Below are 17983 nucleotides of genomic sequence, written 5' to 3'. Positions count from 1 at the left end.
AGTTCTAGCCTCAGCAATCAGAGAAGAAAAAGAAATAAAAGGCACCCAAATTAGTAAGAAGGAAGTAAAATTGTCATTATATGCAAATGATATGATATTATATGTTGAGAACCCTAAAGACTCCACCAAGAATCTATTAGGGCTGATAGATCAATTTAGTAAAGTAGCAGCATACAAAATTAATATTCAGAAATCAAATGCATTTGTATATACCAATAATAAAACATCAGAAGGCGAAATTAATCCCATTTACAATTGCTCCAAAGACTATAAAATACCTGGGAATAAATTTAACCAAAGAAGTAAAAGATCTGTACTCAGAAAAGTATAAGACACTGAAGAAAGAAATGAAAGAAGATATGAAGAGATGGAAACACATACCATGTTCATGGATAGGAAGAATTAATATAGTTAAAATGTCCATACTGCCTAAGGCAATATACATATTCAATGCAATTCCTATTAAACTACCAACGACATTTTTCAAAGAAATAGAACATATCCTAAAATTTATATGGGACCATAAAAGACCCCGGATAGCCTCAGCAATCTTGAGAAATAAGAACAAAGTGGGAGGTATAACGATACCTGATTTCAAACTATACTACAAGGCTACAGTAATGAAAACAGCATGTTACTGGCATAAAAATGGACACATAGATCAATGGAACAGAATAGAGAGTCCAGAAGTAAATCCATGCCTATATGCCCATCTAATCTACAACAATGGAAGCAAGAATGTATGATGGGGTAAAGACAGTCTGTTCAATAAGTGGTGTTGGGAAACCTGGACAGACACATGCAAGAAAATGAAGCTGGACCACCTCCTTACACCATATACAAAAACAAATTCAAAATGGCTTAAAGACTTAAATGTAAGATCTGAAACCATAAAATATCTAGAAGAAAATATAGGAAGAAACTTCATGGACATTACCCGGAGTAAGATTTTCACTGATATATCCCCTCGCGCGAGCGAAGTAAGAGAAAAAATAAACATGTGGGATTACATCAAACTAAAAAGTTTTTTCACAGCAAAGGAAACCATCAATAAAACAAAAAGGGATCCTACTGTATGGGAAAAGATATTTGCCAATGATATATCTGATAAGGGATTAATATCACAAATCTATAAAAAACTTACTCAACTCCAAAAAAACAAACAACCCAATTAAAAAATGGGCAGAGGACTTGGGGAGACATTTCTCTAAAAAGGACATACAGAAGGCAAGAAGACATATGAAGAAATGCTCAACCTCACTAACCATCAGAGAAATGCAAATAAAAACCACAATGAGATACCACCTCACTCCAGTCAAAATGGCTATTATCAATAAATCAACAAACAACAAATGCTGGCGCGGATGTGGAGAAAAGTGAACGCTAGTGCACTGTTGGTGGGACTGCAGATTAGTGCAGCCACTATGGAAAACAGTATGGAGGTATCTCAGGAATCTGAAAATGGAACTACCCTATGATCCAGTAATTCCACTCCTAGGCATCTACCCGGAGAAATCCAAAACTACAATTCAAAAATCTGTATGCACTCCTATGTTTATTGCAGCACTTTACACAATAGCCAAGATATGGAAACAACCAAAATGCCCATCGGTAGATGACTGGATTAAGAAGCTGTGGTACATTTATACAATGGAGTATCACGCAGCCATAAAGAAGAAAGAAATCTTATCATTTGCAACAACATGGATGGATCTAGAGAACATTATGTTAAGTGAAATAAGTCAGAAAGAGAAAGACAAGTACCATATGATCTCACTTATATATGTAATCTAAGGAAAAGACTATGTGAATGAACTAATCAGAGACAGTTTTGGGGACGCAGAGAAAAAACCGAGCGGTTAGATGGGTGTGTGGGAGGGTGTTGGGGATAAGGGGAAAGGTGAAGGGATTTGGAAGCAGCTGGTAACCACAAGATGGCCTCAGGGTTTTTTTGAAAATTAATTTGGGGAAGGTATTCTATAATGTTGTAAAGATTTTGTTGGGTATCCGATGGACATGCGTCCTATTTGGGAGACCACCTCAGGGATTCTGTGGATACCTGATCATGGCATTGTACACCAGAAGCTAAACATTAATGAATGCCAACTATAATTTTATATATATAATGTGATGGTTCAGTGTGAGGTCGGAGGGATAGTGGATGGGGGGAGGGGGGTTCACAGTATGAGAGATATAAATGATGAACGTCTAAGTATTACCCTGTTTTGTACACCTGAAACTAATAAATAAATAAATTAATTTAAAAAAATATTTAAAATAGTATTTATATTATAAGGTTTAGAAGCAAAATTGCTTTCTTTGAGTTAGTTTCAAAAGAGGTTCTTTGTTGTATTTCTCTGGTAGGTGTGAAATATTCAAGAATCCATGTATACATACTTGGGTTTGCCAGTTTTAATTTTTTAAAAACTTATTCATTGTGAGCATAAAAAGAAATACAAGTTTTGGCTTAGAATGTAAATATAATAAAATTATAGAAATTGTCACATTTGCCATTATTAAAATAGTGCTAAATTAAAAAAAAAAGAATAGATGAGACAAAAGGTTAATGCCTCTATTATACAATATTTGAACACTAGGCAAAGGATGTGAATAAACATTTTATTGGAAAGCAAATCCAAATGGCCAACAAACATGAAGAGATGCTGGCTTTATAGTGGTATAACAATTACATATTACTCTAAGCCTATCAGACTATCAGGAAATAGAGAGATATCTGTATTTGTTAGCCAGGTTATTGGGAAAAGGATACTCTTAACTGGAGGAAAAGTAAAATCTTTTATCCTTTTTGGAACACTGTCAGCAAAATCTATTAAAATTAAAATACCAGTAGTCCTATTCTTGGGAACCTGTCTCATAAAACTAAAAGTACTGTTTACATGTACAAAGCTGTTTATTGCACTATTGTTATCAATGGCCAAAATGAAATGACAGCAAAAGAAAATGAAAATGTACACGTACAGAAATGGCTGAATAAATTGTGGTACCACTAAAAAAAAAAAAAAAAAACTGATAGATAATATAAGCAAAGAGATGGAAATTCTGAGACAGAATCAAACAGAAATGTTAGAAATCAAAAAAACTGCAAAGAAAATGAAGAATGCCTGTGATGGGCTCATTAGTATACAGCTGAGGAAAGAATCTCTGCTCTTGAGGATATGTCAATAGAAACATCCAAAACTGAAAAGCAAAGAGAAAAAAAGACTGAAAAATGGAACAGAATATCCAAGAACTTTGGGACAACTACTAAAGGTATCATGGGAATATCAGAAGAAGAAGAAAGAGAAAACAGGAACAGCAGAAACACGTGAAGCAATAATGGCAGAATTTCCCCCAAATTAATGTCAAACACCAAACCACAAATCTAGGAAGTTCCGAGAACACCAGGCAGGATAAGTGCCCCCACAAAACTACAATTAGGCATATCATTTCAAACTGTAAAAAAAAAAAAAAAAATCAAACATAAAGAAAAAAATGTTGAAAGAGACCAGAGGAAGAAAAACTCCTTATCTACAGAGGATCAAAACTAAGAATTATATCCTACTTCTCAGAAAACATACAAGCAAGAAGAGAGTGATGTGAAATACTTAAGAGTTGAGAGAAAAAAACAACAACCATGAACCTAGAACTCTATATCCTTCAAAAGTGAAGGAGAAATAAAGACTTTCTCAGACAAACAAATATTGAGGGAATTTGTTGCCAGGAGACCTGCCTTGCAAGAAATGTTAAAAGAACTTCTTCAGAAACAAGGAAATTGGGTATGGGTCAGACACTTGGATCTACATAAAAAGAGTATGAGAGATGGAATAAGTGAAGGTAAATAAAAACTTTCATTTTTCTTATTCTTAAGTGATCTGACACAGCATTTTGTTCATAATAATAGCATATATATATATACATATGTAATAGCATATATATATATATATATATATATATATATATATATATATATACACATATGTAATAGCACCAAAAATATCAAGTATATAGGGAAAAATCTAGCAAAAATGTAAATAACCTCTAAAAAAGAAGTTTGGTAGTTTCTAACAAAGATAAACATATGCCTATATATGATCCAGACATTCCACTCCTAGGTATTTACTCAAGAGAAAGCATATTTCTTTTTTTGTGGGTGGTGAGGGGGGGTGAGGTAGGGGTGATAAAACTCTTCTGTATCTTTATTGTGATGGTGGTTGCACAACTCTAATAATTTGTCACAATCATAGAACTGTATACCAAGAAGAGTGAATCTTGTGTGAAATTTTAAAAATAAAATAGAATTTAAAAAATAAAATGTGGTCCTGGAAAATGAGGCCACATTTTCTTTTGATGGAAAACATATCTAAACTCACAAAAGCAAGCCCCCAACTCACCTGCCTCAGTTAAGGGGGAAGGGAAGAGTTTACTACTATTTTTCCAGGTGGAAGGTATGAGTACAAAGAATCTTTTTTCTTTTTTTGGGGGGGGGGCATATTTTGCATTCTAATTAGATGTGGAAATCTTTTCACAAGAGCAACTTCCAGGGTGTGCTACAGGCTTTCTCCCCCTCTGCAAGTAAAGAACTGGGAAGCCATGACTCTGAGGCACAAAAGGATATCAAATTGTCTCTCAAATAATTAAAAATTAAATACTTATAGTAGTTTGAGGGCTACATATTTTCAGTCTTCTAATTCCCTGGAATGTATTGGTACATGTCACTCCAGTTATTATTGCTGTTTAATAAATTACCCTAAAAAATAACAGCTTAAAACAACCACTTTGTTATGTTCATTGATTCTGTGGGTCAGGAATTCAGACAGGGTACAGAAGAACACCTGGAGTTTCAATTTAGAAGATTATGTAACTGATGTCTTAAGTTATGTGAAGGTGTCTTTCCAGTGCACAGCAAGGACCGTTAGCCGAGATCTCAGTTCAGGCTATCAACTGAATTACCACCTACACATGGTTTCTCCATAAAGCCTGGACTTCTTCATAGCATGACAGCCACAAGGTGGTAGGACTTCTTACATAGTAGCTCGGGGCTCCAAAAGCAAGTGTCACAGTAGACAATGCAGAAGCTACATTATCTTTTCTGACCTGTCCTCATAAGTCACACAGCATAACTTTTGTCACATTCTAATTACAAGTGAATCACAAGGCCACTCAAGATTCAAGGGAAAATGACATAGACCTCACCTCTCAGGGGAAAGTGTCATGATCACACTGTGAACATGGAGGATGGAAGATACTACTGTGGCTATCTTTGAAAAAAATAATCTCCCATATGTGTGTAGTATATAGTTTCCTTCAGTTACGATCATTGGTATGTAGCATTCCTCAGTTAACTGGGATATCAATTTAGTGAGGATACTTTGATTCTCAAGAAGTGGAAATGTAATACATGAGGATATTGTTGAAAACTATAAGAAGAAAATATTTTTAAAAATCAACATTTGAGCTTCTTTTGCAAGGGAAATTTTGCAATTTTAATAGGCAAAAGGAGAAAAAGAAAACAAATGGGTAAGACATTGTCACTAATTTAATAAGAATTTGAAAATTTAAAAAAACTCTTCCATTTCATAGTTATATTTTAAATATCTGGAATTTTTTTACTTTAATATAAAATATTCTGGGCCATAATAGAATTTCTAATAAGCATTTTAAGAATTTAAGTAAAATAAACCTTCATGCTTATCTCACAGCATATACAAAATTTGAGATGAATCAGACTTAAAAGCGAAAGGTAAATCATAAAGCTTTTAAAGGAAAACAGAGTATCTTGGTGACTTGGAGGTAGCCAAAAATATCTTAAACAGATTACAGAAAGCAATAACCATAAAATAAAAGACTGACAACGTGGACTTCATCAAAATGTAAAATGTATACAGTACTCATCAAAGGACACCACTGAGAGAGTGAATAGGAAAGTCATAGACGAGAGAAAAATATTCGCAAAACATGTATCTGTCAAATGCCTAGTATCCAGAAAGTATGAAGAACTACAACTCAATAATACAACTGCAAACAGAGAATAAAAACTGGAAAAAGATTTGAAAAGACACTACACACACACACACACACACACACACACACACACAAATAGCCAATAAGCGCATTTTAAAAAGTGCTGAACATGGGAAAATGTAAATTAAACTACAATGAGACAGACTCTACTACATATCTACCAGATGGCATAAATTAAAAAGTCTAACAATACCAAACACTGGTAAGGCTGTGAAGCGATTATAATCCTTGTACCTTGTTAGGGGGAATGTAAACTGGTACAACCACGTTGGGAAAAGCTTTGGCAGTTTCTTATAAAACTAAAAACATACCTATATTCTAGCAAATCCATTCATGGGTATGTAACCAAGAGAAAGAAAAATTTATGTTCACAAAAAGATTTGTACAAGAATGTCCTGAATAGGTTTATTTATATTAGCCCCCAAACTGGAACTAACCCAGGTATCCATCAGCAAGGGAAAGAATAAACAAATGATGGTATATTCACATAATGGACTACTACTCAGCAAAATGGAATTACTGATACAATAAACAATATGAATGAATCTCAAAGTCACACTGAATAAGCGAATCCACAAAAGGGTACATGCTGTATAATTCCATTTATATGAAATTCTAGAACAGGAAAAAACCATCTACAGTGAAAAAAATTAGAACAGTGGTCACTTACTGAATGGGAAATGTGAGCCAGGACTGACTGGGATGGGGTGTAAGGGAACTTTCTGGGGTGATGATAATGTTCTATGATTTAATAGGGGTTTGGGTTGCACAGGTGTATGTATTTGTCAAAACTCAGCAAATGATACTTAAGGTTTGTACATTTTATTGAATATAAATCTTCCATCAAAAGAAAAAAAACTAAATAAATGGTAAGCATGCTGAATTTAGAGGGAAATAACTGATGACTGATTTTCTTTGAAATGCACCAAGGTTAAGATCTATTAATGGATGGATGGAGGGATGTATGAATGGAGAGATGCCTGATAAAGCAAATAGAGGCATACCTCATTTTATTATGCTTCGATTTACTGCACTTTGGCGATATATTGTGGTTCTCCCAAATTGAAGGTTTGTGGCAACCCTGAATCAAGCAAGTTTATTGGAACCATTTTTCCAAAAGAATTTGCTCACGTCGTGTCTCTGTCACATTTTGGTAATTCTCAGAATATTTCAAACTTTTTCATTACTATTTATTGTGATGATCTGTGATTAGTGATCTTTGATGTTACTATTGTAATTATTTGGGGGCACCATAAACTACACCCATATAAGATGACGAACTTAATAAATGTTGTGTGTGTTCTGACTGCTCCACTGACCAGCTGGCATTCCCTCCATCTCTATCCCTCTCTTTGGGCCTCCCTATTTCAGGATACACAACACTACTGAAATCAGGCCAATTAATAATCCCACGATGGCCTCTATGTGTTCAAGTGAAAGGAAGAGTCACACGTCTCTCACTTTAAATCAAAAGCTAGAAACGATTAAACTTAGTGAGGTAGGCATGTCAAAAGCCAAGACAGGCCAAATGCTAGACCTCTTGTACCAAACAGCTCATTTATGAATGGAAAAGAAAAGTTCTTGAAGGAAATTAAAAGTGCTACTCCAGTGAACACACGGGTGATGAAAAAGCAAAACAGCCTTACTGCTGATATGGAGAAAGTTTTAGTGGTCTGGATAGAAAATCAAACCAGCCACAACATTCCCCTAAGCTAAAGACTAATCCAGAGCAAGACCCTAACTCTCTTTAATTCCATGAAGGCTGAGAGAGGTGAGGAAGCTGCAGAAGAAAAGTTTGAAGTTAGCAGAAGTTGGTTCAGGAAGAAACCATCTCCATACCATAAAAGTGCACGGTGAAGCAGCAAAGGATTTAGAATATTACAAAACTTAGTTGATAAAGCAGCGGCAGTTTGAGTAGACTGACTCCAATTTTGAGAGAAGATTTACTGTGGGTAAAATGCTATCAAAGAGCATCACATGCTACAGAAAAATCATTTGTGAAAGGAAGTCAACTGATACAGCAAACTTCACTGTTGTCTTATTTTAAGAAATTGCCACAGCCATCCCAAACTTCAGCAACCACCAGCCTAGTCAGCAGCCATCAACATCAAGGAAAGAACCTTCCTCTACCAGCAAAAAGATTACTCTGAAGGCACAGATGATGGATAACATTTTTTAGCAAGGTATTTTTAAATTAAGGTATATACATTGCTTTTTTTAGACATAATGCTATTGCACAAGTAGACTACAATATAGTATAACTGTTTTTATCAGTTTCAGGTGTACAAAGCAATGTAATAGATATTTACACCCCTCACAAAGTGATAACCCCCCCACCCAATCTACTACCCCTCTGACATTGTATATAGCTGTTATTTATCAGTGGGATCACTTCATAGACTGTGTAGATGCCTGACCACTGTGCTATACACCTGAAGCATAACTTTTATATGCACAAAAAACAAAAAATTCATGTGAGTCCCTTTATTGTGATTCGCTTTATTGCAGTGATCTGGAACCGAACCCGCATATCTCCAAGATATGCCTACAGGTCAGACAATTAAGTTCGGGAACTTCCCACCATGCGCTTACACAGTGGAAAGTTTGTGAACTTAATTGTCTGTCCCTTCATATATAGTAAAATGTTAATAATACATTCTAAGTGGTGGGTATATGGGTGTTCACTGTTCAATTCTTTCAAATTTTCTGAATGTTTTAAATTTTTCATAAAATGTTGGGGGAGAATGGATGGGTAAGACTTTGCTGCTAATCTGGTAAGAATATGAAAGTTATAAAAACTATTCCATCCCAAAATTTAATTTTAAAGCTCTAGAATTTTGTAACATTAAGATATTCTGGCCCATAACATAAGAATTTTAATAAGCACACTGAAATTATTTGACTCTAATCAATAATCAGAGTAGCACTTCAAGTGAAACAACTTATACCCTGCTCTATGATTCTGAGACGCTTGACTTTTGCTCAAAACATTCTGCCAGCATTTGCCATTAGCTCTTTCTGGAGACTGAAGCAAGAAATAAAAAATGTTCAGTGTTCTTGGCCCAGGCTTTTTGGTTTTATTTGTGTGGGTTTTATTTGTTTTTATCTTTTTTATTTTTTAAAACAATTCCTTCATTGTTAAAAAAAAAATAAAAGATTGAGACATACTCTATTAACAGCCTGGTGTGTAGCCTGCTAGGATTTCTTCAAAGGATATACAATCCTTAAAATATTTATATAAATATACATGCGCACATAACCTTTAGATTTTTGGCATAAATCAGATCATATTATACAGACTTCAAAATTTTGCTTTATCTACAAAACAGCATGACATATATATGGTAGCCATCAGTGCTATTCACCAACATCTGGTTTCCCTCTTTCTTCTGAACAGATGGATGGTGCCATGTGACTAGTACTCATCAATGAATTAAGAGTGTAAATGATACGTATTTCTTCCTAGCTAAGAATTTGTTGGGCTCGACCCTCCAAAGGTCTCTTCTTTCTCTGATACAGTGATCCCTACATTCAAAGTAGTGGCTGTTCTGTCAGCTTCGGTCGCTGAGTGGCTACTATGAACAAAATTCCCTCCGACAACAATGGATATAGAGCAGGCCAGAAATAATCCTTTGTTGATTTAACTCCCTGAGATATGGGGGTTAATTGTAACTGCAGCATTACTTAGCCAATACATTGAATATTTTTTCAGGTATGCATATTTGGTCTATCTCATTCTTTCTCATGGCTGAACAGTACTGTCTTAAACTACTAGAGTAGAATGTATCTTAACTATTCCCCTATTGTTGGGTATTTGATTTTTCCAAATTTTTTCTATTACAAAGTTTGTTGCAATAAATATTGTGCACACACACATCCATTATAATCCACTTATCAAAATTTTTCTAAATAAAAAGTTTCTAAAAGTGCAATTACTAGGCAAAGGAGTCTAAACATTATACATGATACTAACAATTGCCCTCCAAAATGCTGAACCAATTTAAATTCCCACCAATAGAAAATGAGAATATCTGTTGTCCCACATGCTCACCTGCAGTCCATTATATTATTCTTTTTAAATGTTGCCAGGGTGGCCGGTTGACTCAGTGGTTGGAGCACAGTGCTCATAACACCAAGGTTGCTGGATTCCCACATGGGCCAGTGAGAGACAACGGCTTGAACTTGGAGCTGAACTGCAAGTGGGTAGCCTGTTGGCTCAGTGGGTTAGAGGGCAGTGCTCGTAACACCAAGGTCGCCAGTTCGATTCCCACATGGGCCAGTGAGCTGTGCCCTCCACAAATGAACTGAAAACAACGACTTGACCTGGAGCTGAGCTGTGCCCTCCACAACTAGATTGAAAACAACAACTTGACTTGGAACTGAACCACACCCCCCATAACTAGACTGAAAACAACAACATGACATGGAGCTGATGGGTCCTGGAAAAAACGCACTGTTCCCCAATATTCCCCAATTAACAAAATTAAAAAATTAAAATGTTGCCAACATAATATCCCATGAAAACTTTATTTCATTGTTGTTTCAACTTGCACCATTACTGGCCTTCTTTTCATAGATTTAAAGGCTATTTATATTTCTTCTGAGAATTGTCTATCCGTGTTCTTAACCCATTTTTGTCTGTTGATTTTAAAGTTTTTCATAAATCTTTAATGGTAATCCCCTGGTTCTTATACTGGTTGTAAATATATTCTCTCTGTCTATCCTTTGTCTTTAAGTCTGTTTATAGTATCTTTGCTATAGAGAAATATACCATTTTCTTGTAATCAATATAGTGAACTTTTCCTTTATAGTTTTTGGAAACTGTGCTCTACCACAAAATACAAATATATTAAATGTTTCCCAATCAATTGCCACCAAAACCTTTATTAATAACCCATTCTTTCACCACTGATTTGAAAAGTTCTATGTACCTTAAAGTCCATAAACATGGGTCTTTTATGGACTTTATACTCTAGTTCACTAATATTTTAGTCTGTTCCTCTACTAGTACATTTTGATGTTTTAAAATATCTATAAACTATGTAAATTCTAGTAACTAGACTTTAATATTCTTCTTTTTCAACATTTCTTAATCCCTTATTTTTCTTAAGGAACCTCATAATCAATGAGCCAATTTCTCTTTCTCTAAATCCACAAAACAAAACCAAATATAACAACAACAAAACCCACATTGTAATTTTGATAGAAATTGTTTCAAATCTAATTTGGACAGATGAGAATTTTTACAATAATGTCTTCCCACTCAGAGATATAATAAAGTTTTGAAATTTTATTCATTTTAGTCTTACACATTTCTTGTCCAATTTATTCCCAGGTATTTATTTTTGTTGCTATAGTGAATAGTATCCCCCACTACATAACACTTTCTAACTGGTTATTACTGGTATAAAGTAAAACTATTGCTTTTTATGTAGTTTTTTTTCTAGTTATTTTTATTTTTATTATTATTTTTTTATTTTTTTAATTTTTTTTTAATTTATTAGTTTCAGGTGTACAAGACAAGGTAATACTTAGACGTTCATCATTTATATCCCTCACACTGTGAACCCCCCGCCCCCATCCACTATCCCTCCGACCTCGCACCGAGCCATCACATTATATATATAAAATTATAGTTGGCATTCATTAATGTTTAGCTTCTGGTGTACAATGCCATGATCAGGCATCCACAGGATCCCTGAGGTGGTCTCCCAAATAGGATGCATGTCCATTGGATACCCAACAAAATCTTTACAAAATTATTGAATACGTCCCCCAAATTAATTTTCAAAAAACCCTGAGGCCATCTTGTGGTTATCAGCTGCTTCCTGATCCCTTCACCTTTCCCCTAATCCCCAACCCCCCCCCCGCCCATGTAACAACTCTCGGTTTTTTCTTTGTGTCCCCAAAACTGTTTCTGATTAGTTCATTCACATATTCTTTTCTTTAGATTCCGCATATAAGTGAGATCATATGGTACTTGTCTTTCTCTTTCTGACTTATTTCACTTAACATAATGTTCTCTAGATCCATCCATGTTGTTGCAAATGATAAGATTTCTTTCTTCTTTATGGCTGCGTAATACTCCATTGTATAAATGTACCACAGCTTCTTAATCCAGTCATCTACCGATGGGCATTTCGGTTGTTTCCATATCTTGGCTATTGTGTAAAGTGCTGCAATAAACATAGGAGTGCATACTGATTTTTGAATTGTAGTTTTGGATTTCTCCGGGTAGATGCCTAGGAGTGGAATTACTGGATCGTAGGGTAGTTCCATTTTCAGATTCCTGAGATACCTCCATACTGTTTTCCATAGTGGCTGCACTAATCTGCAATCCCACCAACAGTGCACTAGCATTCCCTTTTCTCCAATTTATGTAGTTTTCTTGTATTTAGCTACTTTCCTGAATATTCTTAATACTTCTAACTATTTTTAAATGGAGTCTTTTGGGTTTTTAGATACACAGTCATATTCGGGTTCTGATTTAAAAATCAGTCTTCAGTTCTATTTTGGGTTCTTTAAACAGTGATTCCTAAATGCCTATTTCCACTATACCTAGGGTAAGAAAATAATGGGATTTTATAGCTGGAAGGGACCTTATAATGATCTAGTCCAAGGGTTACCTAATCAAGTACCTACTAGAGTATATAGGTAAAATAACTGGGAAAGGGTATAGGACAATAAGGAATTGTAGAGACTGGGAAGAGATACAGAAAATAAGTAGGCTCTGAGTTGGGCAACTGCCACTCACTGGCAACTGGTTGATACCACGGGGAAATATACGCCCGATTTCTACTTTTCAAGAGGCACCGGATATATAGAGTTTTACGTTTAAACTCCTAAATTTAAAAACATTAAACAAAAGCCAAACCAAATACAACTGCCAGCCTTCAATCTAGGAACTTGAATCTAATCCAATACCTTCATTTAAGGCAATTTAAACTCAGAAAGGTGTGTCAGAGTTTGCAAAAGTAGCAGAGTGTAGGGGAGGGCTTTGTATTTTGTTTAGCTGCTTGGTGGTCAGAACAGTATTTGCAAAGTGCTAAAACTAGGCAAGTGATTTGCTTGGTTTGGTTACAAACAAGGAGTTTAGTCCCTGATGTTAACATTTTATGTTCCCTACTTGGCTTGGATTTGCTATCATGGCAAATTAAAAGGGTACCTTTTAAATTACCTTTATATATTGGGGAAAGGCAAATATTATGTTCCTTGTCACCCCAACATGGAAGTCAGAGCTCAATTTCCCAGCCTTCCTTGCAGCTGGAAATATGCAGGTGATGCAGGCTCCACCAATCAGGGAAGCTTACATAAGGCTTTGAGTTGAAAGGGATTAACAGACAAAAACAGTTAGGTGTGGGCCACATTTGGTGTCAGAGAAGTCCAGCTTTCTGGGGTGGCAAAGGATGCAAGGTTGCCAAAAGTGGTGGTACTGATGGCTGTAGTAAAATCGAATTCTTGGCAGCACAGTGAATGTAGTAATGAGTCATGGGTGGTGCAGTGGTAACAGAGGCCATTTTCTCATCAGACAAGTTCTACAGCCCAGTTCTGGGCACTGTTCCTAGAATTTAGCCTCAGGCTTATTTCTCCAAAGATATTGTGAACCACCCAGGATCCTTTTAATAAACTCCTTTTCTGCTTAACTAGCCAGAGAGGATTCTGCTTTTTAAAACTAAGCCCTCACCAATACAAACACCATCAAGTAGTGACAGAATCAAATCAAAGATCTCAGTGTTTTTGATTTCCAGGCCAGCATTCTTTTTATGACATCACATTATTTATATTTAAGGCTTTTAGGAAGGTTCAAAATGCTGTTTTCAAAAATGTATGCTGAGGCTCCCATCTCAAAGACATGCTATGAACACTATCAAAGTGTCTATTTGGTTCTCAATAACATAGATGTTTGAGTGCTTTTGGAATTTGTCTTTGCTTTTGTTCATATAGATTCACAGACTAGCGGCTTCCTTACAAGATATTAGACAGCTTACAATAAAAACACCAATAATAATGTACACAGAGTTGTTCAAATAAAGATAGAGCAAAACCACATAAAAGAAGAGATAATTGTCCTAGATAAATCAGGATGAGATCATTACAATGTTCTAAGCACTAAATTTATAATCTTCTTCCTTGGGGCAAAGGACAGTAATAGGGTGGATTATATTAATGTTTCCCAACCTTAGTCCACCAATATTGATGTTTACTTTCTACTTTCATGGCCTCCAAGTTTTTAAAGAGTTTCTTCCAACCTCATTTATTAAAGTGTTTTCAATGACCTCATCATGGGTAAATATATAACTAATTGAAATACCAAAAACAGAACACAGATTCCTACTATTATTTTCTGTGACACCAAGTTTCAATTATTGATAAAGGGGTTTAATTTTCTAGTACCCCCTATGGACTACAGTGTGCGAAAATAAGAACTTTACATCCATTATCAAATTTATTCATCACAATCACTGTACATAGTCTGTATCATTGCCCTCATTTTACAGGTGAAAACACTGTTGAGCAACTTACTCAAAGTCACCAAGCTGACAAAGGCAGAGCTGAAATTTGGATTCAGGTTTGCAGTCCAAAATCGGATCTATTTATATTATACTACTTCCTTCAGGAATAATTTTGGTTTTACAAGAAAGAAAATTTTTTCGAGGCTCTACATCTTAGGAATTTATTATGTGGATGTTCACAGGAAATCTCCTGACCCTGCAGATGATAATGGGGGTCGGAGGAAGAACTCTAACCATTTATTACATTCACTGAGGCCCGAGACACGGTACTGGAAGTATCTGGAAAAGACACAAGGGAGAACTGGGCATAGGCCCTGCCCTCTGAGAGCTCCACCCAGGTGGGGAGAAGAGGTGAGCACACAGAAAACCAAAATAAACACAGGCTACAAGGGGCGGGTGCCATCTCTGATGAGTAGATCAAGGCTCGGGGTGGTGGCCTGAGAGAGGGACTGGCCACATCTTTCCTGGCACAAGGTCCTTGCTGTTGCTGCTGCCGCCTGTGGTTCAGAGTCCAGGGTCCAGACTGGGAAGCCTCACCCTGCCCATGTTCCCAAATGCACGAAACACTAGCCCTGCCAAGCCTATTCCCTGCCCGGCTCCCTGCTGAAATCTGCCCTTCAGGTATTCGAGGCTCTGAGAAAGGCTCTCTGCACTCTTTGAAAACAAGCAGCAGCTCTCATAGGCCAATCTGACAGACCATGAAAAACGGGTCCCAGAGAACTAGTGACCCACACAAGGCAGAAGAGAAACATTCCCTCCCCATACTGCCTCTTTTTCCCATCCCTGCATTCCTCCATTTTGAGGCAAATATCTCAAGAAGGGCCATACATTAGTCCATTATCAACCCTGGCACCTTATGCAGAGATAGTTTATTAGCTACCACCCAGAAGATTTCCCTTAGAAGAAGTGCAAATCTCTAAGGGAAAAAAATGCCTGAGGCTTGGACCACTGGCCAGAGCAGCAGGTCTAGGTTCTGGGTCCCCAAGTGAATACTGACAGTACCAGGTATGTAAGCAGAGGAAAGAATCAGGGCCACAGAAGTGGAGCCCAGAGACTTATGCGACAATCCTGCCTCTGCCTACTTGACTACTCTATCTCAATTTACGGATTTGAAAAGGGGACATCTTACAAGTGTATATATAAAGCTACATTTTAAGAGTTTTAGAATATCACTGCCTGGAGCAGGCCTTATAGACAAAAGAGTAAGGTTCACATAGGTGAAGTGAGTTGCCCAAATCACTTGGCTTGTAAGGGTGAGTGAGGTCTAGCTATCCCTGACTCTCCTACAGTAAGAGACAGACTGCCCTTCCCCGGTGCAAGGTAATCAATTATTTACTTGTTTGCTGTAGACTGAATGTTCCTTGAGAAATAGGACCACTCATTAAATTATTCAACAAACATCTATTGTACTTGGCAGGAGCCAATTGTGGAGGCAGAGAAGTAAACAAATAACTCAATAGGGGCTACCAATGGATAGTAGATGAAAAGCACTTAGCATGATGTCTGGTCCAATGTAAGTGTTCTATAAATGGTGACTCCTACAAAAGTAATTTTCTAGTGAGATGGAAATAAAGAGAGGGGTATAGGCAAGGGTCAGATCATGACCAGTGGGATTTGCCCTGAAGATAATAAAGAGCTGATGCAGGGTTTAGAGCAAAGAAATGACATGATCAGATTTTAGGAAGGTTGCTCTGGCAAAACTTAGGAATATGAGAATTAAGAAAAGGAGATCAGTTATGTAGCTCTCAAGAGAGTCCAAGTGAACAGTGATGAAAAGCTGAAGAGCAAACGTGAAGCTGGGGATGGAACAAAAGCAGTTTAAGAAGTGCAATTTCAAGAGGTTGGGAGAGGTCATGATAGGGGAGAGGTGAGAGACAAGGCAAACCCTGGTCCAGGCACTGGGCACAAGTATGGTGGCCTCTACCAAGACAGTCCCCAGCTGCAACTTTATGGGAGAAGAAAATGAGGTCAATTTAGAGGAAGTTATTTTGGGATGCCTACAGGACATCCAAGGGAGAGATGTCTCGGAGGCATTCATATCTCCAGGTCTATAGTTCAAGAGAAAGGTCCAAGCTTGAGGATCTAATACGGTTAACTCAGCCTTCAGCTGACAGCCAGAGCAGTAAGGGCTGGATAAAATGTAGCCACTTAACAAATATTTATTAACACCCTACTATTAGCCAGGCACTGTGAAAAGTGATTAAGGATAGAGCGGAAAACAAGAGAAGGTCCCTGCCCTGAGGGAGATTACATTCTGGTGAGAAGAGCCAGAATATACACAAATACATACTCATATAAATAAAAGAAACATATTAGTTAGTAAAAGTGCCAAGCACAGAATTAAAAGGTGTGGTGTGATAACAACTAGCTATGTAGTTCCTTTGCCTTTGCCCAGGAAAGAGCCTGAGGAGCAAAAGAGAGGGTTGAAGACCATGAACTAGGGACCCACAGTTGTGGGCCAACAACAGAAGGCACAGTGTCCGCCACATAGCACGTTATATAGAGTGGGACGACTTGACTTCTGGTCTACACTCTCATCTGGAGACAATGCCACCACCTCCAAACTAGAACCCCTTAAGAGTAATTCTAGTAGGTCATTATTCCGCTTAGGAACTATGATAAGTACTTGTAAGGGTGACACTGTATCTTCTATCTTGAGATTTAAACCTCTAGTGTAATTCGATTTAACGGTGTAGTTTAGCTTGGGACTTTTTGAAATTTTTTTTCTCTGCTTCCCTTTCTCAGCCCCCCCCCCACTCCCACCCAGCCACCCCCGCCAAACCTTAATGACTCTGTTTACTATACATTTACCATGCATGCCAGTTTCCGTGATTGTTTACTCTAGACTGTATGCATACCAGGCTCAATGACTCTTTTCCTCAAGGAAACTTCCAGGACACTGACTTGAAAAAAGTTTTTACATCTGCCTAAGATACACTCTTATCCCTGAAACAAACCAGCCTCTGAGAAGCACATTTTCAGTGACTCTTTACTCCACGCCAAGACCACCTCCCCACCCCAGCCCCTTTTCCTTTGTTCTGCCTCTCCTTACAGGCCTATAAAACCTTTGGGCCATACTGGGGGGGGGTGGGGGGGTGATGGTCTTTGGACAAGAGTCTACCATCCTCCCCAGGTGCTTGCATTTTGAATAAATCTTCTTTTCTTTCCACCAACCTTGTCTCTTGAATTTTGGCTTTCATGCGGCGAGCAGCCAGACCTTTAGCAGGGTAACAAAGGATAGGGCAGTGAACAGGGCCATCAAGGTCCCTGCCCTCAGAAAGCTCACATTCTAATAGGATAAGACGCACACAAGCACACACACCAAGTACAGATATCTAAGTAAACTGTAAGTTGTGCTACGAAAAATATAAACAAGGGACGAAGAATAAGTGAGTGATCTACTTTAGGTAGGATAGTCAGAAAATAAGTCCATCTGAGGAAGTGACATT

At 37.1% G+C, this 17983-nt stretch overlaps 1 protein-coding gene across 1 annotated transcript in view; it reads right to left on the bottom strand.

The window, feature by feature from the left end:
* EFHC2 (EF-hand domain containing 2) overlaps positions 1-17983 on the bottom strand; it is a gene marked incomplete at its 5' end in the record, with an annotated part of 271873 nt that overhangs the window by 98314 nt on the left and 155576 nt on the right.

The sequence above is a fragment of the Rhinolophus hipposideros genome, assembly GCF_964194185.1.
Source record: "Rhinolophus hipposideros genome assembly, chromosome: X".
In the NCBI taxonomy this organism is placed as follows: Eukaryota; Metazoa; Chordata; class Mammalia; order Chiroptera; family Rhinolophidae; genus Rhinolophus; species Rhinolophus hipposideros.
The sequence above is the reverse complement of the archived record's forward strand: the minus strand, read 5'-3'. Positions and strand labels throughout refer to the sequence as shown.